The following is a 25376-nucleotide window of genomic DNA, read 5'->3' as shown; positions in this document are numbered from 1 at the left end:
CGGGAGATTATGACTCTGACACCCCGATATTCCCACTTGTTTCCAATCACTTAATTCACGGGCAGCATCAAGAATGTACCAAAGCATAGGTTGCCTGGGTTTTATAAAAATTTCTCTATAACACACATTTCAAAGATTTTAAACAAGCAATAACAGATTTTCACAGAACCACTTGCTTAGTTCTTTTCAATGCTGCCTATTTGGAAAGCATAATCCTTTATTTTTTAATCCTTTATTTATTAATCCTTTATTTTTTGTTAATATTTCAGTCCACAAGCAAGAAATGTGATAACTTCTGCAACGTTTTCTTCTTTCAACATTGTTTTTTCGCCTGCTCCAGGTTTTGTCACTTTCCTCCTGACACCAAGTTAAGGTTCCACCCTGGTTGTGAAATGGCCACTATGGCAGGTACCCATGTGTCCTCCCATTGAAGGACCTCCACGTGGCAGTAAGAAAGTGTCCTTTCTCAGAAATAGCTGTCACCAAATCCCAACTACTCAAGTGAGTAGCCTTTCTTCTACTAAGCGCTTCATCCTATAGGATTTCTTTCATATTCATGATTTTAGAAGTATGGGGCAAGGATCTCAGAGTGCTTCCATGTGAAAAAAGAACTATTACTCTCCCTACACAGTCACTTTTACTTGCCATTATTTATGTGTACATAATGTATATATAATACACATAATATATACAGTTATTATGTGTATGAGTTAGCATTATAGTTATATATACTAGAGATTACATATAATGTTAATAATAATGTGGTATATCTTAACATAATATGCATATGTTTATATATTAGTAAGCTATATATATGTATGCATATATACACATACATAGAGATCTATAATATATATATATGTATTTAATATCAACAAACATTCAAGAGAAACAACGAGGTGTACGGCAAACATTTTGAAACTAATTGTGACAACTATCTATTAAAATATTACCAGGCCTCCCCTGGTGGTGCAGGCGGTTGGCACCATGCTGTGAAGCTGTCTGCAGCCTCTGCAGCGCTAGTTCAATGCCAGCCGGCCGGCGAGGGTCCCACATGGCGCAGCAGACCTGTCCTGTCTCGCCCGCTGCTCCCCTCAGCAGTGTATTTCGTCAGTCTGCCTGTTCTGTTCCCTGCTCTGTCTCTGGTGAATCCTCTCACCCTCCCATGCATCTGTCCTATACCCCGGTTCTTGTGTAAATGAATAAATAAATCTTTATAAATAAATAAATAAAATATTACCAATTCATCTCCCATCAGGATAACAATACTCATATTTTTCATTTACCATATTAACATATATGAATATAAATATAATACAAGACAGACCCATTGAAGAGACTAACAAGAGTTGATATATATCCAATAGTCCTTGGATTTGAGAATCAGCTTTAAATAGTTAAGCTTCAGTCCACGAATGTAATCTAGTTGTACTAATTTTTCAAAATTATTTTTGAGACTTACACTGTGTTTAAGATCTCTGGCTCCTGAAAATCAAGAAAAAAATTGCTTCTCTTTTGGGGAGAACAGATCTCACGTAGAGGTAGAAGCTAAACGTGCACGAGTGTGTAGAGCTTAGGATGGATTTAGGAAACAAGGGGAAGCAGGAATCAGTAAAGAAATTCCCTGCCAAATCCAACTCAAGGATATGAAAAATGAGTTCTTGTGACAGACAGCAGAGATGCTCGCGGAGAATCCAGCCAACAGGAGGCAGTGCAGTGCCCATCAGAGTTTTCTGTCTGGCCTGGAAGATGTCTACCTCTGTTGGCCATCATACCGCTAAGAGGTTTTCAAAAATGGAACACTACTCTGCTCCAAAAAGAGATTACAGCATTTGCAACAACATGGATGGAACTGGAGGGGGTGAGCTAGGTGAAGTACATTAGAAGGAAAAGGCAAATGCCAGACGATCTCACTTATGTGTGGAATACAAAGACACATGACGAAGGAACAGATAAAACTAAAGCAAAACAAAGATTTTAAGATATGCTTCAAAACATGTTCAAATACTGCAGAATCCTGGAAGTATCTCCCCAGAATTGTATTATATCCTGGTGCACAATGTGAACACCCCTAGGTGAGATGACAAATATTGCCAGTCATGGTCATTTCACGGTAGCAAGGAATGCTTCCAATCTCCATCACCACTAATCACCACCCACCACAGCACCCTCGCTAAACCACTTGTGTTCATTAAATTCAGCTTTCATCCAGAAGTGCCAATAGCACTTTGGAACTTCAGTGCCATACCCATCCCCTCCACTCTTGATATACAACTCAAAGTTTAAGTCGCCAACATCAAAAGTCCACGTACTTCAAACAATTTCCATCCAAGTATCACACAAACATAAAAGGAATATGGATTTTAAAATCATGAGGTAAATAAGAAAAGTTAAATCGCTTTAAAAACAAATATCTTTGTATCTATTTTTAGGTAAAATCACCTATGACCACCAATTAATTCTATAGTCATATATGATACAAAATTTCAAAATACGCATTTTGGATCTTGTTATGTTGTTAGTGTGACAGATGATCTTGGTTGCCAACAGCCATTATCTCTTTTTTCTCAGTTCTAACAGAACCTCAATTTCATTCAAGGTATTGTGGGTGGGAGTATGAATCATACCACTTGGAGGAGATTAAGCCCTTTTTAGTGTTACTATCTGAATCCTAATTAAGTTAAGACAATCCTGATAATTGTTTTCTGGCCAATAACAGATTTGAGAATGGGCATGGGACCCAATTCTGGTAGATCAGCTATATGAGAACTGCTACTAGGCATATGAAGGTGCTTGGGATTTCACAGGAGACATCTGAATCTGCTGCAGCCATTTTGCAATCATGAGAGCAGAAGCCATTCCACCTATGGTGGCAAAGTGGAAGATGGAAGAAACAGATTCAGGTGAATGTCATCAAATTCATGCTAAATTTACCAACTCCAGAACTTCCCCAAATTCAAATTTCTTATTTGAATTTAAGCTAGTTTCATGTGGGTTTTCTGATTTTTCATTTTGAAAATATGTTAAATCATATGGCCCATATCTATTCCAAATATGTACTTTCCTTAATGGCTCAGTTATAACTGTTAATCATGGTCTTTTAGCTCCAAAGCCATTTCAGTATTCATGCTACTGATGAATAGCAAAGTGATATGCCTTCTCCTCGGAGCTACAATAAGTCTCAAAACCACTTCAGGATTATTATTACATTAATAAATGCAACTATTATATTTGGTTACTCAAGTACATTTCTGAGAACAGGAAATCCTGCCAAAGGGAAAAAGGGTATTTAGAAAGGCATGCAAACATCATTTTATTTAAGTGCAAGAGATATGAAATCCATTTATTGTGAAATAAACAAACCAAAAAACATCCTTGCAAAATCATTCTTATTTATTTTTCAATAATGTTCTACTCAGACTCCAAAGATTGTGTATCAGTGAAAATGTCATAAAGAAGCAAGTCCAATCTAGCACTCAGATAAGCAAAGCAAATTACTGAATTCAATGACTCAAGAACTTTATATTTTGCAGGTCTTGTTCTTGTGAGTCCATGGTGGCTTGTCCAAAGTCACTTCATGTTGACTATCAATGTCAAGGGGGGAAAAATAACTGTGCTCAGTTAGATGTAGCCTTTTCAGTATAACATGTAATTTAGAGGCAGTACATAGATTTATTCCATTAGCTGTTGGTAGAGCCTTGAAAAGTTGACTATCTAGTGAAGGTGAGTATTGATTTTGGTGAATGCCAAGGCATATGATAAGCAGCAAAGTCATATTAGTGGTAACATAAGCATGAATTCAGTGATACCACAATTTGTCCATGTCACATTAAGAAAAGTGGCCCTTTATCTATGTTTGACATGTATTGAGAACCCCAATACAGAAATATCTCATAAACTCCCTAATTCATTCAATATATATGTTAGATTGGTCCCTATGACAGGATGAGGGAGGAATAAATATCACAGATAGAAGCTACCCTTTTCCAACCTCTTTGTAAATGAGATAACGGAGACCCAATTAGGTGAAGTAATTTACATCAGTGCATCTATTTAGTGCAGCATCAGAACCCAACTCTGAATCTCCTACATCCAAGGATGCTGCTATGTCAAGGGCACCATGCTGCTCGGGCAATAATTAGGAATCTCCAAACGACTGACTATCTTCAATGACACCAAGCAATCGCATGAGCTTCAAATAAAATGTTTTCCAAACCAGCCCTAATGATCCAAATCATTTATGAAGAGCATTAATGAAAATGGATTGTACAAAGATAATAAAATGACATGGCCAAGAGGGTAAAGAACAGAGTCCAAAGTGCTGATTGAAACTTAATGATCAACCCTGGGTTCTATTTTAGCTTCTCCCAGTTGGTTGTGGCTAATTTCTGACACCAGAAGAGTTACCAGTGATGCACACTGGCCAAAGCTGAGGTGATAAAGAAGAACATCCATTAGCTACCCACCCCCCTGCACTAAATTTAGTAGCTATTTTGTTGAATTAGTTTAGACAATACTTTGATTTCACCGGTTCTCAGCTTATTGATAATAATGTTATGGCTAAAAATGCCTGCAGCCTTCTAACTGGGATCTGGTGAGTTTCCATTGATATTGCCCCATGTGAGCCAATATTATGACTGAACTGACCCTTGGGGTTTTTATTATGATTGCAAGATGTCCTTTAGCAATAATCATCAGGAAGCTGAAAAAAATGAGCTTTATTATTTACCAGACCTTAAAATTATATAGCACACCTGGACCAAGGTGAAGTTCTAGTGGAGAGGAAAAGGGAGAGAGGGAGAATGAGAGAGAGAGGATGGAAAACAGGACTTGGGTTCAGCTTTTATTGGGCCTGGGGGGCTGGGAAATGTAGGTTTTTTTCACAGGCTCACTTTAGTTGGAAAATGTAAAACAAGAAGGGGACTTTAAAGCATTGGAAGAGACACACAAAAAAGTGTGGGGTCGGGAGGGAATGAACACAACTGGTCTCAACTGGTCAATTATCTACAATAGATCAACCAGGATTTGTAAAACAAAGGAGCCCCTGGGGGGAAAGACCGCCTGGCTCCAATCTATTCTGTGGCGAGTAAGATGCTTATTCAAGCTCATCCTCATCTGTGGGGTGGATGCTTCTACCCCAAAACTTAAATCAGGCACTTGCATTACAAAAAAGAAAAGTTAAATGTCATAGTCAATATATACACTTAGTGCTTTTGGAGAGTGCTTAGATGCATATTTATTTTCAAGGACCTTACTCAAGACTAGTCCAGATACCTTAACCAGCAGATGGGGAAATGAGAGCCCCAGGGAAGTGACAGACCTGCAGATGACAGGCGCTGGCTGTGCGTTGTGTGACCTCTGTGTTGTGTTGTAACTTCTTTTGCCCTGTGTTTGGGTAAATTAATGGGACGGTTGTGAAGGTGGACCAGACCTTATGAATGTGCAGGTGTATAATAATGTGCAAGTAATTTATTCACACTGAAGTGGAAAATGTCAGACTGACCTGTTGATGAGCTGAAGTTGGGACATAGCCTGGAGAATGAAAGCTTCAGGGAACAGATGATTAGTACCCTCAAGGCCACATGCACCCTGATACATGCATTCCCAGAGATGACTGCACCCCTTGCTTTTGTCAATAAATACTCTGTAAGCTAGTGGCTAGAGGCTCAGACTTTTTTTTTATTTTATACATTTTTTACATCATTTTTCCTTTTTGTACAATGTATGCATGTTCATCTCATTATAGTCCCCATACAGTTCCCACCCCCTTGTTTTGATCCCACTCCCTCCTACCCACCCCCACCCCCCATGCATCAAAAATGGAAGTTTTACCAGTCACAAAATGCTCAGTTGTCTCTGTCTAGTTACTTCCCAAAATTTCACATTTAACGTCAACATAAGTTGGGGGAAAAAAACAAGTCATTTTAAAGCTTGAAACATTTTCGTTGAGCAATCAGAATTACTTTTGCAAAAATGATCAAATCACTTTAATTATCATACTGATTATAAACAAGAATTTTTAATCTGATTTTTTATATTATACTTTCTTACATATTTTTAATTCCCTTATAATTTGGATCAATGCTGCTCTTTAAAAAATGTTAAAAAATAATTCACAATAATACATAGAATGGGGGTTCATGTTAGGAATAGAACTTTAAGTTCAAGTCTCATTAAGACACAGCCTGCCCTGCATGCTGTCCATTCCCCATGTTCATGATATTTTGAATAAACATTTATTGGTTTTTTTGAACTCTGCTATCCTAACATGCCAGAAGATGCAGAAAGGCCAGGGAATGGAGACATTTATTCTGGTTCCATTCAGTGACTTTGTATCATTGAACCTCACTGGGTTCATCAGTGAGAGCAGAAATGCCTGGGGACTGTGATCTCCTTAAGAAATATATGTATGGTCTTCAATCCCATTCTTGACCCAGAGCTCCTCAAAGTCTTCTATTAAGGTTATGAAGTGACTTTTGCAAGTCCTCAGTTAGCCTAAGGATGGGTGCTATTTGCCAAGGGAACCAACCAAGTGATTATAGAGGACTGGACTTTCAGTAACGCCACCACCATCGCATGTGGGGTGGGGCAAGGAGATGGAAATTGAATCAGTGGCCAGTGAGTTCATCACTCATGCCTAAAATGAAGCCTCCTAAAAATCTAAAAGCAAAAGGAGTGGGTATTAAGAGGTTGTGGATTAGTGATCACGTGGTGGCGCTTGTGTCCCTTCCCACATATCTTGCCCTCTGCGTCTCTTCCATCTAGCTGCTCATGAGTTACATCCTTTCATAATAAACTATCTAATAAGTTAAACATTCCTTTAAGTTCTGTGAACCACTCAAGGAGGGCGCCAAGGAAGCCTCTGATTGATTTATAGCCAGTTGGCCAAAAGCACAGCTGATGACCTGGATTTAATATTGGTATCCTGAGTTCGAGAGGGTCAGCTGTATCTCCAATTTGTACCCAGTTGGTTGGAAGCACTATTAACAATCTGTGCTTGTAAATGGGGGCTGGGGGGCGAGTCTTGCCAAGAGTCCTAAACCCGTGGAATCTGACCCTACCTCCAGATACAGTGTCAGAATTGAACTGGACTGTTGGACACCCCACTGTTGGCCAAGAATTACTTGTTGAATGTGTAGAAAATGCCCCCCTTCTCCATTAGCCACTGGGTCTGAGACCCCTTTAGTGGGCTAACAATGTGTGAGAGGGTTTTGTTTGTTTTTCAAATGGCAGCGGTAAATATTGCCAGATGAAGCCGGAAAGATAATACCACTCTGGGCAAAGCGCTACAAGGATTCCATGTGGAAAACCAACAGCCTCGAGCCAACCGGTCCCCTCTTCTCCCGGCAGAAGACCGTGGGCACCATCACACAAATTCCCCAGGCCCTGGGCTCGCCATGCGCCCACCATTCTCCCCTACGTGCTCCCAAGTCACAGTCTCCTCCGTGATTTTGTTCCATTGGCCCCATCCTTTCTGATTCTTCTCACTTCCCTTAAACATCACGCTTGCAGGAATAAGGAAGAGCAAAGGCAAGGAGCCGGGAGGCACCCAGGGCATAGCCAGGGCCCTTCTCATCTTGCCATCAGCCTGCTTGTCCCATTCCAACCTTCCTTTCTGGGTAGACTCTTCAAGGCATCGTGCCCTTGATGTAGACTGATGAATGGCCTCAAGCCCCTCCAGGGGACATGCAGACACATTTTTGGTTATCACAGCTGGGAGGCTGGGGGTGGGGGTGTGGTATTGGCACCTCAAAGACCAAGGATGCTGCAAAGGGACCCTGAAAAGCACAGGACGAGCTTCCACCAACAGAATTTTCTAGTCCTAAGTCAGTAGCGATGAGGCTGAGAAATCGTGCCCCATTGGAATTTGCAGTTTAGCAATGTACTGAGAAGGTAAAAGAATAGGATATGCTAGCAGTGGGGAACAGAATTGTGGGGACCGTACTTTTTTTTGAGCTCATTTGCATTTTTAAAGATGTTTTGATAATCGTACTCTGTTTAATCCTCCCCCCAGAAGCAGTAGAGCTGATGAAGAAATGCTATGGGAAACGCCTCAGCTTTTGAAGTTTTGTTTTGATAGCACATTCAGAGAGGCTAACTTCCAAGTTCATTGATTCTTTGCCACCAAAACGGGGCTGTGATTTGTGAAGGAATCTCTGAATCCAAAAGGAAGAGGCAGCGGAGGGTTGATGTGAAAGGGAGTTGATGGTGAGCCGCTGGGGGACCCCACCTCTGCTGGGACCCTTCCACCATCTTCTTAAGTATCATTTAAAATGTAAAAAAAAAAAACAAAAAAACAAAAACTAAGACGAGGGAATTTAACATCCATACTAGTGTTAAATCACATGCTGAAGACGAGCCGAGCTTCAAATGCCTCCAGTTCTACTTTTACCTTCAACTGAAGGGTCCACGTGAAATAATGACTCACGTTATTATATAACACTTATATAACATTTGCACTTATATAACGCCATCATTTACACGGTGCAGCTTTTCACAGCCATTAGCTCACTTACTCGCACCACAGCCTCACCATATGCTATTAGCCCCTTTCACTAAAATGGGCTAGAAAATGTCTGGGACATGTGAGGTCACACAGCTCAAGGGGTTCTTGGAGCAAATCCTAGAGTCCCAAGGAGCTACTTGTTCACATGGCCCAACCTCAAAGACAGAAGCGGTGGGATTCTCTCCTACCCCACGCTCGGAGACTGGTTTTCTCCCTGCGAACGTGAAAATGGTGTTTTCTTCACCCAAGTGAGGGCAGTGTTACTCCTACCACCTTCCGCTGGAAATGTAAGACCTGGAAGAGCCAAGGTCTCGCACGCACCACAGCAAAGGCTTCCAACACAGGCTGACGGGAGGCGCTCACGCCCTGGAGGCCGAGACCGAGGTGGGGTCAGCAGGTTGCTGCCGTCTCAGGTCTTTCTCCCCGGCAGGTGGGTGGCTGTTGCTCCCTGAGTCTTACCGAGTCTCCTCTCTGTGTGCCTGGTCCCCCAGCCCCTCTTCTTAAATGGACACCTGTCACCCCAGGTTTCACACCTCGCTAATGACAACTTTTTACCATAATTTCTTCTTTCTAGGCCCTGTCTCCCATTCCAGTCACCATCTGAGGCCCTGGAGCAGAGGATTTCAGCAGACGAATTTGGGGGAAATACGACACCACCCATAACACTGGTGTCAGGGAATTTTTTAAAGCTCAGATCTGGGTCCCATGAATAGCTAAAACCTCAATCCAAAATAGAAAGATCTTTTTAGAGTCATGCCATGTTCTGCTTTCACCTATAATTTTTTTTAATCTGTTAAAAAAAAAATACCTAAACAGTGCATTTTATTCTTGGAGCTTAGCCTGGTGCAGTGATGTGGAAAATGTATTGACATGTTAATCTACTAATGTTTCAAGTTCTGCTGAACATTTAATTTTAAAGACGTGAGGGGGTTGTTCAAGAGGTCTGTTTTTGACTGCTTGGGAAACCACTTTTTGACTTTCTCTGTGACTTCATGCTCCCCCTCCACCTCCCCCTCGCCAGCTCAGGTCCTTGCTAACATCAGCTTCTGTGGGAGCAGCTGCAAGCACAGGCGCCTGCTCTCCTTCTCCCCAGGTACACGAACCTGAATCTCTCCTACATAGTGAATTATTTAACTGGATTCAGAATGATCTCAAATAAAGCAACGCTTTTCTAAACACACCTCGCATCTCCTTTGAGAGAGGCTGCAGGAGGGAGAAAGAACATCACAGAGAAGGGGACTAATGCCAAGGCTTCTGTTGCTCCCGTGATAGAGAATGACAAAGAACTGGAATATGACAGGTCGATACCTGATTTCCGTAGGTATTGTTCTGTCACAAAGATGATGGGAATTGATCTATAGAATAACCATGCATTATACATTAGCAAAAAAAAAGTGATTCTTGGCTCATAAAGTCTAGATTCTAACCCCAAATCTGCCATTTTGTGTCTGGCATGCCCTTGGGTCAACTGCTAACCCTCTTTAGGGTTTACCTTTTCATACCACAGCGGTGTTAATATCCTCACTGCTGCCTGTTTTTAATTTTTGCTTGGTTCAAGCTGACTACAGAACGCGACACGCGAATGCTAACTACCGCCACTTTGAGAATTTTATTTCTGAAAAGAGTAAGTCATTTCTACAGCTTTCTACTTAATAGCCTGCATTCAGAATGTAAGGATTTAAACCTCTACTGCAAGATTTCAAACATTAGTCCAACATCAAATGGAGGCTAAAACTTAAAAGGAAGCTCAGGTTTTCAAAATAGGAGACTAGAGCACGTGGTGCTCTTTAAGGAACGAATTCACCTCTGTGTGGATTTGGGTTTTCCGTCTTCTTAGAACGGCTCCCTTTTTGCTCTTCACTGAAGGCGGTGGGGGCAGGTGGGGGAGAACACCAGTGCACATGTACATGCCACGGCACATCAGTGAACTTACTAGTCCTTTTCACTGGTGATGCATCTCACCTCCGAAGAGAGAAGGCGGAATCATAAATAATCCTGAAGAAATTATAACCACTAACACTTAATAACCTCTTACTGCATCCATACACTGTATTAAACAATTCAAGACCATCACCTCTCTAATCCTCACAGAACTCCTTTGAGGTCAGTATTGTTCTCCCTATTCTATATCTGCGGAAATGAAACTAGTGTTCAAGGAGTTGAGAGGCCAATCAAGCAGGATGTATCCCTGAGGCTCTGACTTCCTCATCTCTGCTTTTAGCTCCTGTGCTGTATGTAGTCCATGGAGTAAGAAGAATGCCTCTGAAGTCAAGTCTTAGATCTAATTGTTGCTCCATTATGACGATTCCAAAATTGGATTTGGAGACCTACAAATTGGCTAATCACCTCTCCACTGGGAAACTACTGCAAATTATTTCGTAACAATCGAATTATATTGTTTCCCATTGTTAACCATAGTCAAGGAGTTCACACTATATGTTTTCATAAGAAATATGAAAAAGCAACAAGCATGGAATATTATGAAAACATTGGCGATATGGACACTGTATTATAAGGGAAAATAGGAGACATTCACTATATCTGACACTGCCAAGGAAACCTTCCTTGGTGTTAGCATTTCAATTGGGCCTCAAAGGAGGAACAGGTTTCCTTCAAATGAAGAGAAGAGGTGGCAAGAAGAACATTACACTGTTACAGAGTACAGAATGAAGAGATGGAGGGTATAATTCCTTACTAATTATAACTTAAAGAGTTCTCAAAAGAAAATAGCAATAACCTCCATTATTCTTCAATGGGTTTGGAGAAAACTACACCTACAATGAAACTATAGATCTTCAGAAGTCACATCAGCATAGAATCAGAAGTATAGTGTGTTATTCACTTCTCTGTTCTAGCCCATCAAATCATAGCTTAATGATGCACCTACTGCTTCATGCGATCCTGTCTTATTTACATTTGTACACCAAGCACCCTGGACAGTACCTAACCCACAGCAGAGTGAGATATATATTGGATTAATTAAATGCCAACTGCAACTTAAGTCAGCATGAGCTGAATTTCAATGAAGGCTTTATTTCCCCTTTTAAATTTGTACCATGTGAAATTATACAATTGAAAGTATTAGATACTAAAAAAAAATTAACATTTGTAACCTGGGTGAGTTATTCCATTGAAACAGTTTTATGTTTTCCTAATCAATACTCCTATGGATCCTATATCAAATGCTCCTTTCTTGCACAGTAGAATGTTTAGTCATTAAAACTTAGCCCAGGCCAATTAAAAACTTCAGTCCCATTCTAATTCTAAACATCCCCTCTCCCCACACAGGACACCCTTCTTTAGACACATCTTCCTCCTCGCCCTTTCAGGCTCAACACTGAGGGTCCGGAAGGGAAAGAGGGGTGGGCACATTTCTTTTTCTTTCCTGATCAGCCCTTGCAGGCAATCGAAGGCAGCACAGGTGTGAGTTCTTCTGCTAGCCTCCCCACTCATGGTTCCCTAATGTGGAAGTTCCGAGGTCTCCTTGGCATTCCCTGTTCTTCTTTAGATCCTCCTACATATGGTTCACCCATTTTTCTTCTTCATGCCATGGTCGCTTCTCCCAGGGGTGGCACACTAGATACTGTCACACAAGATGGCTGGCTCATGACCAAGTTCCTCAACCCCCAGTTCACCCCAGGCAGCTCAGCAGCCATGCCATGCCCTGCCACGCATAGCAGAAAAGGACTGGATTCTCCACTTCTGTGCCCTCTCCGTGTCAGAGACGTGGGGACACATGAGCTAGTCTCTGCTTGAGCTGACATACAGCAAGAAAAAGTGATGTCATCTCCTGTTTTGGCAGACTCCTGTACTTGACAAGGGCTTCTCATGGAACCCTGTCTTTGGGAAGAGGAACACACATATCCCCAAGGAGGGGAGGAGCTTCCCTTTTATTGGGAACACCACAGTCCTCTCAAGATCAACAACAAAGTCCCTGGGATAGGAGAGAGGAAAATATTGGGTTGTCATAGTAGTGATGGAAGGGCTTAGGCTATCAGTGGGGCAGGAATATGGTTTGGAGCATGTCAACATCACAGCGCATGTCTATTTTGGTGGCAAAAAGTATGGTTCTAAGAAGGTAAAATAATTGGCAAAGAGCCTCTTCCAATATTTACATCCAACTTTAGCTCAGTGTGTTGTTGAAATCTGACTCAATAGAGAAATGTAAAGCTAAACCTCAATGCTTCAACTGGACAATCTTCAAATCCACATCAAATCACACATATGTGTCATCTTGGTGGATATTAAAAGTAATATAGCTAAGATCAGTATAGAGGGACATAAACTAAGGATTTATTCATAAGAAAAAGAAAGAAAAGGATAATGAGGTCGAATATAAAAGAAAGATTGTTCATCATAAATTCAGTGGATAATTATTATTTTTTATGCTAGCATCAGAACCTTTATTACGGTATCTAGAGTTTCTAAACCACTAAGCCTAACCATATGACATGGTGCCACCTCAAATATTTGGAGAACAAATGAATTAGTGGAAAAAATTGCCCACTGTGGACAAGGATTTCAAATTCCTTACCAAGAAAAATCAAAATGGTGTCATTTTCCTTCATCCTGTAGGTAATTCGTGGTTCAGGAGAACCTCCATGGTAGCAATACTCTAGAACGTGGGAGAAATTAAAAGCTAAATAGAACAACAAGTAGCCAAACTACACAAGAAATTTTCTCCAGTTACCAGTCATTTTAGCTATCCTATCTCTTGGATTTTAAGAGGTACTAAGAGAAGGAACGAGGATCAGTGGCAGAGTTCCTCATTTGCAACTAAGCAGACACTACTTAGCTATGTGTTTTGGCTTTTAAACAGTTTTCTCTCAAATGGCAAGTTGAGCTTGAGCAAACGCTGACTCTCCTGGTCAGGGGCTAAACAAAGCCTACTATTTTAGGTATTTTGTGATAAATTACAAGAACAGATCACAGCAACATTTACTGGAAAGCAACCGAAGAGAAAGCTTTCAGAAAAACAGATTTTTGGCAAAAGCAGCCATGAGCTATTCTGGTCTTTGGCATTATGAGGCCCATCAACAAACTTCCAAAGCAATTAATATAAATGAACATTACATTAAAAATCAATTCTTTTGCAAGAAATGCAAGGAGATGGAGACTAATATGTGGTCTTACAAATGAGCTCTTTGTCTCATTGAAAGTGTTACAAAGACTTGACCCACAAGAGTGATCACGTCTATAATATTAGCAACACGGCCTACGCTCTGGACAGTTGCCCCGGATGGAGGCAATGAAGACCTGGCAGCCTATCCCAATGAAACATGAAACACTGCTGTGTGTTCACTGAGAAAGAATTTTGATTTTAAAATGGAAATGACAGACAGCAAAGTATCTGACAAGCCAGTGATGGCTACCTGGGTTTCGTGTGGGTAGGAGACTGTTGAGAACACGCACCTGCATGAATTATGTTGTGCCTGCCTGTGCTAGCAACGGCCCAGGTGCTTTCCATCCTCAAGTCCATACAGACTTTCCTGGGAAGATGCTAGAAGCCTGGGTCTCCTCCGCTGTCAGTTGCAGGGGTGAGCACGACCCTCTCATTTGAATGTGGGTTCGTGGTAAAGACCATAAAGGATGATATGAAGAATATTTCTAATTCTCAGAGGAACATACATGCTTTGAAATCTCCCTAAATAGCTAACTAGGCTGTAAACATATAGCCACATATTTCTTATTTCTTATGGAGGGTCCCAAAAAAATTCCTTCAATAGATAAAACATTTGCTTTTCTTTAAAAGGAAAAAAAAAAAGCCCAAGAGGCAAACACAGAGCAAGCCCCCAATGAAGGTAAGTACTGTTTAATACTTTCTGCCAAATTCCACTAATGACCTTTTAGATGAATTATATCTGTGAGGACAAATAATAATATGCTGGATAGTTTATGGGTCTTCAACCGATTCTGCTTTAATTTTATGTTCTCCTCTAGCACAAGATATTACACACACACACACATGCAAAATTCATGCAACACACCATGTGTTTCCAGATAAAGAATCTTACTCTTCTTCTTCCATGAAGGGCACCGGGCTATAATGTGAGCCAAGGCTCTGTGGCTGAGGACTCCAGAGCAAGTGGGGGGAAGGCATGAAACTAGGGGATTATGAGGCACTGTGGGGCAAACTGTGCTTGGGTCTCATAGGAGGCCTAGGGAGGGTGCAAATCCCTCTGTGGGGTTGCTGCAATAATTCTTGGGGTCGTTTGGGCTAGGTCTCTGCAGGATGGTTATCAGGGACAAGAATTCTAGCAGATCATCTGGATGTTTCAAAGATAAGCAGCTTGTGGGCCAAAGAGCACAGGGTGTGCAGTGGAAATGTGAGCAGGAGGGGGCTGGATGGTCCAGACACGCAAGCACCAGCCTTAGGAGGAGTTTCACATACAGAATGGAGATCCATGAAAGGTTTTTGTGCAGAGTGGGGACGTTATCAGATTTGCACCCCTGTAAAATATTCTGGAGGACACTTAAAGGATAGTCTGAGCAGGGAGAGATGTAGAAAGAGGGGTTGATAAAGCCATTCCAGAAACAGCAGCAAAATAATGCAAGCCTTACTTTAAAATCTGATTCCTGCTGCAGATTACACAATTCTTCATTCACTCTTCTGATGTCCCCATGTGGGATCACACATTCCTTCCCTGTTGACCCCTGATGACTTGAGTTGACCAGTCTTGAGTTGAGCTCATGTATCACCTATAGGCAGACCTTTCAAGAGGCTGATTTATCAGCCAAGGTCCCCGATGGAGTCTTAGCCAGGTCATAGCGAGCATGGAGCATGAGAAGAAATAAATCTCAGTCTCTCCAGACTGCTGAGTCTGGGGTCTTTCTGTCCCTCATTTATCCCAGCATTCCCCAAATAGCAAGCATACAATTTTTCCTATTTTGTTGTGCTGAAAAGCACCGCTGACAATCAATAATTATTGGTTACATTCTTGAATATCAGACACAGTTTACTGCTGGCCAGTTTTCACCCTTGGAGACTGCAGTCCTCTTAGGAAGAGTTGATATTAAACAGAACAGTATCTCTGGGGATTCAGTGAACAGAAAGGCCTTCCACCTGGACGGGGCGGTGGCCCTGGATGGTTTCTCTGAGCATGGAACATGGATCGGCAGAAGTAAAGATGGCAGGCAATGAAGACAAGGATAGGGAACAGGGAGAGGTGAAGTTATCTGAGCCAAGGGGAATGTGTAAATCATCTTTGGTATGGAATGAGATGTTCAGATTCTATATTTGCAAATATATCCATTCACCAAGATGTAGGTATGTCCCCAGTGCGAATGGTCCTGGTTCTCATTCACACGGGCAGAGTGGACATCTGAGTCACGCCACCTGTGCTGTCCCCACTGAGGGTGAACAAGGTGCCCTCAGCTGCTGGCTTCAGCTCACACTGTAACAAGTGTCCTTTCCAGTCCCTTAAGAGGTACGTTTTCCATGTGTGTATGTCCTTCAGGTGACCTCACTGTTTCAAGGGGCCCCCAATGTGGCTCTCAAGCTCCAGAAGGCTGGTATGTGCCTGATGAGCGAGTGTGTGTCCTGGAGACGCTGCTGCTGGGAGTTCGATGCTAATAAACCAGCATATACCGGAGCAGGTGGGTTGAAACAGAAGCGCACACAAAACAAAGTGATGCATTGACCTGCCCTGAAGATGCTGTGACCACAGGCTGACAGGAGCCTCACCCCACAATCCTCCTGTCAGTCCCCCAGTGTTCATGAACTCAGTGTTTGAGGTGGCTTCACGGAATGGGGCTACCCTGAAGGTCGAGAAACGCTGTGTGAAGCGGCACAGCGCAGGGAGAGTTGTCGGAGGCCGGGCACTAAGACGAGCAGACACTTCAGGTTGTGGCGACGGGAGCAAAGGGGCACTGAATCCTAGGCCGGCCTGGGTGTATCTTGAATTAAATCATAAGCTCTGCTGGAAAGAAGCCATCCGGACTGGAGTGTTTGGCATGCTTCCTCACGCTGTTCCCTTTAAATCCACTCCTACTGAATATACAGCAATACTTTTACTATCAGTTTACCTTTTAAATTAAAAAAGAAACATCAAGTCTGGGAGATCTAATGTCTGTTTCTATAGGGCTCATCTAATTAGGATTAAATTTTATTCAGGGGCCTCCCTGGTAGCACAGCGGGTTGAGCGCTGCGCTGCGAAGCTATCCGTAGCCTCTGCAGCGCGGCTTTAATTCCCAGCCAGCCAGGGAACAACCCACATGGCGCAGCAGGCCTCTCCTGCCTCGCTCACTGCTCCCCTCAGCAGTGTAATTCAGTAGATCCGCCTATTCTGCTCCCCACTCTGTCTCTGGTGAATCCTCTCACCTCCCACACCTCTGGCCCACACCCCAGTTCTTGTATGCATAAATAAATAAATCTTTAAAAATAAATAAATAAATTTTACTCAATTTTTCTCTCTGAAGAGGTAGCAGGACCAGGACAACTAACAAGGAGGCAGAGCATGAACCCTCTGAGTTAACAACTACATACATGTGGGACTTTAGTTTCAAAAAGGCTTGAGCTTTGAAAAATCTGTTTGAGAAGCTTCACTAAAACTGATGTACCAGATTTGTTTTTCATCAAAATATGGTTTGGAAGATGCCGAAAATTTTTAAGGAGGAATCAGTATATAGAGGAAAATGAGATCATGAATTATAAACTTTCATGTGATGGACAAATAAAAATGAATATAATTAAACCAGGTTATTACGTAACCCTAAGATCTGTGATTTATCATTCTCACCTCTTATGCTATAGTGTTTTAATGTATGCGATCACTGAGACCCTTTCAATAAAATTATACCTTCAAAAACTCTGAACCCTGAACCTCATTTTTTTTTTCACATAGACCACAGGTAAAATATGGAGCAAATCACCAACAGCCATCCTTAAAATTTGCACTGCTTCTCATTAAACATGAACATTTGTGTTTGTGGAGGGAAATCCCTGAGGTCACAACAAGATGCACTCATCCTTCTAGAGTTGTGTCTAACCCCAACACCATGTCAACTGATCAATCATCATTGCTCCCTGGAACCACCCATAAAGTCAACAGTCCGCATATCTCACTTAGACTCACATGGGATACACAGTAACACACATAACACACATGCTTCATACAATCACTTTCAAGAAGCCCTGAAAACAGGGTTACACCTTTTTCTTCCTTTGTGTGGCACCTTCTCTCCACCTTGATTTAAGCGCACAGGTCTCTGCAAGTTGTGCAAACATCTGTATTAGTAACAGCAATCTCTTGAAATGTTGAACACTTACTGCAAAAATAACCCAACTCTCTGAGCCTGGCGGCCCTTCCTTCCATTCAAAAGTAACATTTCTAGTTGAAGTGTGTCCTTTTTTCCCCTGAAAAGAAAATATGATTTTGTAACTATTAGGGGCCATAAAGGCAAGCAGTGTAGCAAAACAGCAAAGCACTGAGAAGATGAGGCACGATCGTCGTGGAGAGCTAAGAGACGCGTTCCTATGGACCAGGCTGGGAGGACTCAAGACGCAAACATGGGTCTCACCAAAGAAGCAAGTCATCATATGTCATGGGATACTGGTGCATGGAGCATGGACCACAGTTCCATCATGGAACCATGCAACGTGGAATTCAAAATGGCAATCACAAATACAGCTCCTGAAGCCCGAAGGGTCTTCTATATATCATACTCAAAAGGGAAGCTATTGGCCCCTTCTTCTCTAAATACCCTTCTAGTTGTTAAGGAATAGACCACATATTCAAGTATACGGACCCTGACAACTTTAGATAGGAACACTACTGACCTCGGCCTACCCAGCTATTAGCACTTAACGGATGAGTTTCCCAGTGGTGTTCTCCCTCATCGAGTTTCCCAGGAAACCACCATTCCCCGGTCCTGACCTTTGATATTCCGGCTAATTCAGATACAATTTGGATATGCTGGGAGCAGAGATAAGGTTTTTCACATTTTTATGTGACCCAATTTTCCACAGCATGCTATTTTTCCTTTTGTGGAAACTCTTCCTTTAAATGTTGAAGTAGAGGCCTCAGTTCCAATAATCAATATTGTTCTCACCTAGGAGAGCTGTGCTGCTAATAAGGGCTTTGCACCCGGAGGCACTTGTGCAGAAAACATTCTGAAAACCTGAGTATTTAATCTGGCAGCAGAAACATTCGTAATCAAAAATCAAGCTGAATAATAGATAGTTATCACCCTACCACTGCACCGAGACAGGCCAGAGGAGTGACAAAAAGGAAAGGAAAATGAGATGTATCTGCTTTCATGAAAAAAGCAGCTGCCTCTTTCATCATACCAAAAAAAAAAAAAAACCAAGAAGAAAGGGGAAAAAAAAGAAAATTATGTAAAAGGGAGCCAGAAACTGCTTTCATTTTATTATTTTTAGAAGCAATGAGCACAATTGTGATAAGCCCTCCAAAGGGTGGGAGCAAATATGGCATCAGTGTGATTGATTCTTTCCTTGGGCTGCTCTCTACAGTCCACCGAGCCTAAATGGTACATTTAAGAGCACAGCTATCCTTCGATGAATGTGCTGGAACATACTGGAAGGACTGAAAAGTACTGCTCAGGAGTCTTGGATGGATGCAAATACACACAGGACAAGAATAGTTGGGTTTCTCATTTTGACCTCCTTATAAGCCATGGGCACAAATGCCATTTCTTGAAAATACATTAATATTTTTTGGCTAGGGAAGTCTGGCCTAAAATGGATGTGTGCAGGATCTCCCCACTCCCCATTTGCTTTTAGTGACCACGATGATGTGATTTTGGGTTAGTTTTTAAAACTAACCCAGAGAAGCAAAGATGGGGGTCTTGGGTTGTTCTTCTGCACCCCAGGGTCTCAGGGTGCCCTCCTTGACTTGCGATGATGGCTGAGGCATGCACAGGATCACATATCTGCTGGAGGCAGGCCCTACCTGTCCATAGCTGATCCAGGTAAGGGGGTTTCTAGATGAGCAAAGGGAGAGGCCAAGCAAATCTAGAGAATCCACGTGGAGCTCCTCAGACATGGCGGAGATTGCTAGGAGAGAACAGTCACTGGACAAGTGTCTACCCTTCCCGAGCCACTGCCATCAACAAGTGAACAATGAAGATGCCCCGCGCTAAGGAAGATGGGAGCAGAAGACACTAGAGCGTAGCCGGGAAAACTAGTGCAGAGCTTTAGGGACAGAGGCTCCAAGGCGCCTGGAGCGATGAGGAGGAGAGGAGGGGCCACGCTCCCTCTCTCTCCTCCCGCCCTGAGCACCGCTGTCATCCACCCAGGTGCTGTCTTTGGAGCTGAGAAAGATGTGTCATTGCAGACAAGCAGATGGCCCTGAAGCGTCTCTGCCTGCCAGCCACATGCCGCTGGCATTCCCTGACTCACCTCTGTCACCACTGGCCACTGCCCTTAGTTTTTCTTCACCACATTTTCCTCATTCCTTCGACCCAAGAGACCCAGTTCCTACTCTGTTTTCAGGCTCCCTCTCAACCCCACAAACCTCCCCAACACACAACACACCTGTCTGCGGCTCGACAGCCTGGGGACAGGACTTGGGCAGATCATCAGAGCGAGTCCCGTGTGTCTCTCACCTGAACCAAGCACAAAGGAAACCACAAGCCCACAGGGAAGGCACCGAGGGAGAGGCCGCGTCGGTAAGCATCAGTCCAGGAAGCAAAAATAACAACAAAATCCCCTCTGCAGGGAAAAGAAAGAATTCCATTCACCAGCATTATGCCCAAGCTGGCAAATTCACATGGCTTGGTCAAAGTTGTGCAAATTAAAAAAAAAAAAAATGTTTTCTTGTTTCCTGTGAGGTGCTGCCAGCAGCTTCCTGCCCTAGAGAGAAGGAACCTAGTCGATGTGCCCTTTATCCACTCTCAACCTTCACACCCTTTGCAGTGTGCGTAGCTGCAGGCCTGCTCTTCCACACGAGACAGAAACAGGCTCCGTCTCTGCCACCTGCGCTTTTCCGCTGGAACTGGAAATCATCTTACTACTATGGGCAACTCCAGAGAGGCTCTGAAAGGCAGGCATATACCAGGGCATCTAGCACTTAACCTATAAGAACCACCAGGCAAGTTAGTTGGCCTTTCTTAGTCAGTTAGCAAACATGGGTGATACTCAATATAGTCAACATCAGGCAGCCGGGGAGAGCCATCAGCTCTCCTGCTGGGTGTGAAGTGCCAGGGAGACTGCCAGCCTGGGCCACATCAGCTCCACACCCGCCTCGGACACAGCTTTCTCCACCTGGATCTATTTAATCCAAAGCAATCTGCAGTTCCAAAATCAGTATCAACCGGCAATGAAAATTATGAAATTTGAGGCATTGTGGACATGTTTTCTGTTTTTGTTTTTGTTTTTTTAATTCTGGTACAAACCTATAATGGGTCATTGTCTCCTGGTCTGGAAACCAGTGCTTACCACGTGCTGTTTCTGCCAGTCTTAGAGTCAGCTAAGCCCAAAGCATTCACTGCTTCATAAAATAAGCAATGGAACAATGACCGAGCTGATGAACGGCTGATGACGACACGCTGAACTGTGCACACGTCCTTGGACCCACTGATCTTCACGAAGGGGCGGGTCTCCGTCTTTGTGAAGCCTAGGGTTCAATTTTTAAAAAAATGATTCCTTTCTCCCTCGTTCCCTCCCTTCCATCTCTCCTGTTCACTATTTCAGAGTGCAGAGAGGTTGGGTCTGAGTGTAGGAAGCCACCCAGTGTCTCAAGGGATCTAAACTAAAACCAAGTGAAGTTAAGTGGTTTTGGCCCCAGAGTCTTTTGCCCTGGTTCCTCTGTGTCTGTCTTTTCTTGAGATCTAAAACTCCTCATTTTACTGATAGACTTGCGCTCAGTGCTGATTTCTTTTTCTAAAGGAAAGTCGACAACTGTTTTCAAATGCCACCACAGTGACTATTACTTCTCAGAAACGCTATTGTTTTTCTGCATTGCCCCTGCTTCCTGGTTTTGTATTTGCTGAGGTCTGTGCATCAAATCTATCCTAAACTGCCAGCAAGTTATTTGCAAAAAGGAAAAAAAGAAAGAGGCAGAACTCTCAGAGTCTGCTTGAGTCATTTCATTTCTGGGGAACCTATGGACCATGGAAAGCTGCATTTGTGCAAATGGTGGTCTATTACCAAGAACTATTCAAGGTGAGTGTAGTACAGAAGACACGAAGAAAAAAACACCTAGAAACACCTCAGAAAAAGTACCCATTGTTTCATAATTTCTCCATAAAAGTTGACACCACCACACTCCTTTGAACTTCCTATGAAAGAAAATGGACAAATTTTTAATCATCGCTCCCAATGAGCACATATGATAATAACAACAGTCATGGCATGGGCCCAGAGCTGCCATCACTGAGCACCTGACCCTGTGCTCATGTCCCACACACCCATCATGGCGCACACAGAAAACCCATGGATGCCCTAAGTCAGCAATCTCCCAACAACACAACCTCACTTCAGCACAAACACAAGGCCAGGCTCCTGGCCCAGCTCCCCTGGCATCACTGGAATCTTGACTGACTCATCCCTTCCCCTAGTCCCGAGTCTCACTCCAGAATGCCCACGGCCCAGTGCCGGCTCAAAGTAAGGAGCGGGGAGGGAAAAGACTCGCCAGGGCGGCCTCCTGAAACACTGCCACGACATGAGGTTGGAAAGCACAGCCCTCCAAACCAAGTCATAATCTCACCACCATGGAAAGCATCACCCCAGAGGCTGTGGAAAGCTGCTGATTTAAGTCAACAATTTCATTGGAACTCGCTCCCAGCTCTCCAGGGTAACTACTGAATACTCACCCATTCGTTATTTTAACTTCAATTCTGCATGACATTCAGTGTAAAGCCAAATGCACAGATTTTATCTAATTCACTCTTTGTAATCATGGAGTTACGGTCCTCCGGGGAGTCCCTACTGTGGAGACAGAAACAGCCATCAGGAGGAGCTGCGAAGGAACCCACCCGTGAGGGAAGGACAGAAGGACATCAGGCCGGGAGGGGAGGGGAAGAGGGCGGGGAGACAGTGGGGAGGAGAAGGAGGAGGTGGGGAGGGAGGGGAGGGGCGTGAGGAGAAGAGGCTGAGACAGAGAAGTCAGGAGTAAAAGCTAAAAGAAATCCCAGGGGTAACCCGCACGGTGGAGTTGGAAATGAACTTCCAGCCACAGTGCAGCCACGTATCGGTAGTGCAGAGGGGGTTTGTAGCATGAAGTCCCCGCTCTCTCGTGGGCTTCCTATGGCAGGTGGTCAAGGAAAGACTCGTTGTTTGCCCGTAAGAGTCATTGCTGGCCCTGCTGCTGCAGAGCATGGGGGGATCCTGCCTCCTCCAACGCCCGCACACCTGGCCTGCACCCTGACTTCCTTCCCTAGCAGGTTTCCCTTGGGCCTGGTTCAAGCCCTTCCGTGACAAGCCAGGGTTCCCAGCTACTAATCGGGGGCCCCATCATTTGGGCACTGCATAGTCTTGTGCTAGCCCTAGGCCTCCAATCCTTAAGAGGTCTGTTCATTAAGAAAGGGCACGACCAGCACAGTTGCTTCTGCTGCTGCCACCACTAATAATACACCATTCATACATAATGTATTATTTGCCAGGTATTTTATTCTTAGTACTGTCTTTGTACCCATTTCTCAGAGAAGTAAATCAAGATTTAAAGAGGTTAAATGACCTGCTAGGAAATAGTAAACCTGAGACTGAAACCAGCACAGCCAGGCTCCAAAGACGATGTTGTTTATCGTGATTCTGCACTAATTCTCAAGAGTAAAACTTAAGAATAAATTTAAAAGAACCCAATATATAACCAATACACAACCAATTTTGAATTCCTCCTTCTAGCAACCCTAAAGAATAGAATCAATGAGATCACACATATATCCCTTTCAAAATACCTTTGTGCTTAATTTTTATCTTTCTATCTTGTAGATTCTAGCATATATTTGGCAGTGAAATTTCATTGGGTTTACAAATATGATCACATCACATGCCTGCCTAATAGTTCCCAACCTATTAAGACCTTCCTAACTTCACATTTTATTACTGAGCAAGGAAAATACAGATGTGTTTCTGGCAAAAGGTAATGGAGTTCCCTTGAAGACCCAGCGGAGGAGGCGCTGACTTCTAAGGCAGGAGGACCACAAGTTACCCAGTTAAATGTCCAACATAATTTCAAAAGAACTATTTGAAATTGATGCTTCTTTAATGTTGACAGTATGCATGTTAAGCATTAAGATGCTTACTATCATTTCGCAACTGTAATTCTGCACAAATATTGAGATTTGTAATATCAAGTAAGATGAGTTATTTTATAAAAAGAAATATGCTTTGACCAATAAAGTCATGTTTTTTTCTCGATGAAAAGTCTGCTCTTATCATAATGCTTACAAGCCATTGCCTGGGAAGAGTATGGAACATGTGAAATTCTTGACTGGGTCATACAAATTATTTTGCAGAAATAGAGACATGTGGTAGGACACTAACATACTTTTGAAATAAAACAATGATAGTTAGCATCCTAAATCTGGAAACTTTGCTCAAACTACCCCAAAGGGCCAGTTTTACTGTGTAGGCCAATCTCCCATACATATTCTAGCCCACGTGGGAATATAATTTCTAATATATTTTTGAAGACATGTTATCATCACACTAAATGGTACTTTCAGTGATGTTCTAGTAGGTTTTACCCTAAATAATCTTTTGTTTAATGGAAATGTGAGGAGACCACAACCTGTAGGTCAAGTCCAAATCTGCACCTGTTTCCGTATGACTCATACTTAAGATGTAGGCCTTTCACTTCTCAATGTCTGTTGCTGAATGGTTTATGGGCTGATCAGAGAAGCAGATTTATTGTCAAGAGCTCACAAAGATTTATCTAATTGTAGAGCTCACAAAGAATGAAAGAAGACTCATCCACTCTTATGATGACTAGTTCCATAGCATAGCGGCTATCACGTTAACCTAACACTTTTACAATGACTGTTTTTATTCTTTTAATTATTCATTTCTGCAGCTAGGCCACCATGGTGCAGCCGGGACAGCAAGTCGACATGAGCCAAAGGTCCTGGACAACATGGAGCAGAGGCGAATAGTGGCTTCCACTGCAGAGACACACGCACGCCCACTCGCTCCAGGGAGATGGGGAAGGTACCCTACCTGCCTGCGGGTGGCTTTGTGGTGCTGCACAATGCCAGCACTAGATAAAAGTTTTGCACACAGGGATGTGTAACACTGGGAAAATAACTATTTCCCTATTTGAAAAAATGAGACTCATTCCCCTAAAAATTCCTTCAAAACTCAGAAATTTCAAGTTCAATCATCAGCAAAATTAAAATATGGTTCTTCCTGATAACTCATATGTTCGAAGAGTTGAGAATGCACTCATCTTAATAACACCAATTGGAGTCTGGTAGCTTCTTTCTGAAGAGCTGGAAGTTAAGGCGAGAATGGACGGCTGAGGGCAGTAGGCTGAGTCATTGAGGTAGGCTGTCAGGTTGCCCCTGCCCTGCAGAGTAGTTAGCCCTGCTTTGATTTGAGAAAGGATGGGGGTGGAGTGGAAAGCATCTTGCATTCCGTGATAATCAATAGTGTTAAGAGCCTCCCATGTGCTGGCAGCAGGAAACCCTGTCTTGCCCCAGCTCCTCAATGAACTCATTGCCGGCTGTCAGAACAGAAGGCGAATGTAGCACTTGCATCCTGCCACCTCTCCACACTGCACCCCAGCTCCCATGCATCCGTCTGTGCACCCCTTTAGCAGAAAAGAGGCAGGTAAGAAATAGGGCAGAGAGGACAGACATACATACTAGAATCAGATGGACTTAGGTTCAAATCCACTCTACTAGCTGTGGGGCTAGGAAATTCGTGCGACATCTCTGGGCCGCACTTTGCTAGAGCTCAGACAGGACACCC

The 25376-nt window shown here is 43.0% G+C and overlaps 1 protein-coding gene across 7 annotated transcripts in view; it reads right to left on the bottom strand.

Moving 5' to 3' along the window:
- The window catches only part of FGF14 (fibroblast growth factor 14), a 477163-nt gene that overhangs the window by 279482 nt on the left and 172305 nt on the right, over positions 1 to 25376 (bottom strand). Inside the window, exon 1 of one of the 7 annotated variants that reach the window (XM_054701828.1) lies at positions 20904 to 20916. The exons of the other annotated variants lie outside the window; for them this stretch is intronic. The gene's annotated coding sequence lies outside the window, so the exon portion shown is untranslated. Of the gene's footprint in view, positions 1 to 20903; positions 20917 to 25376 lie in introns of those variants that run through there. 7 annotated transcript variants of the gene reach the window in all.

The sequence above is a fragment of the Talpa occidentalis genome, unplaced genomic scaffold (genome assembly GCF_014898055.3).
Source record: "Talpa occidentalis isolate TD23 unplaced genomic scaffold, MPIMG_talOcc4v2.1 talOcc4.5, whole genome shotgun sequence".
In the NCBI taxonomy this organism is placed as follows: Eukaryota; Metazoa; Chordata; class Mammalia; order Eulipotyphla; family Talpidae; genus Talpa; species Talpa occidentalis.
This window is presented reverse-complemented; position numbering and strand designations above follow the sequence as displayed.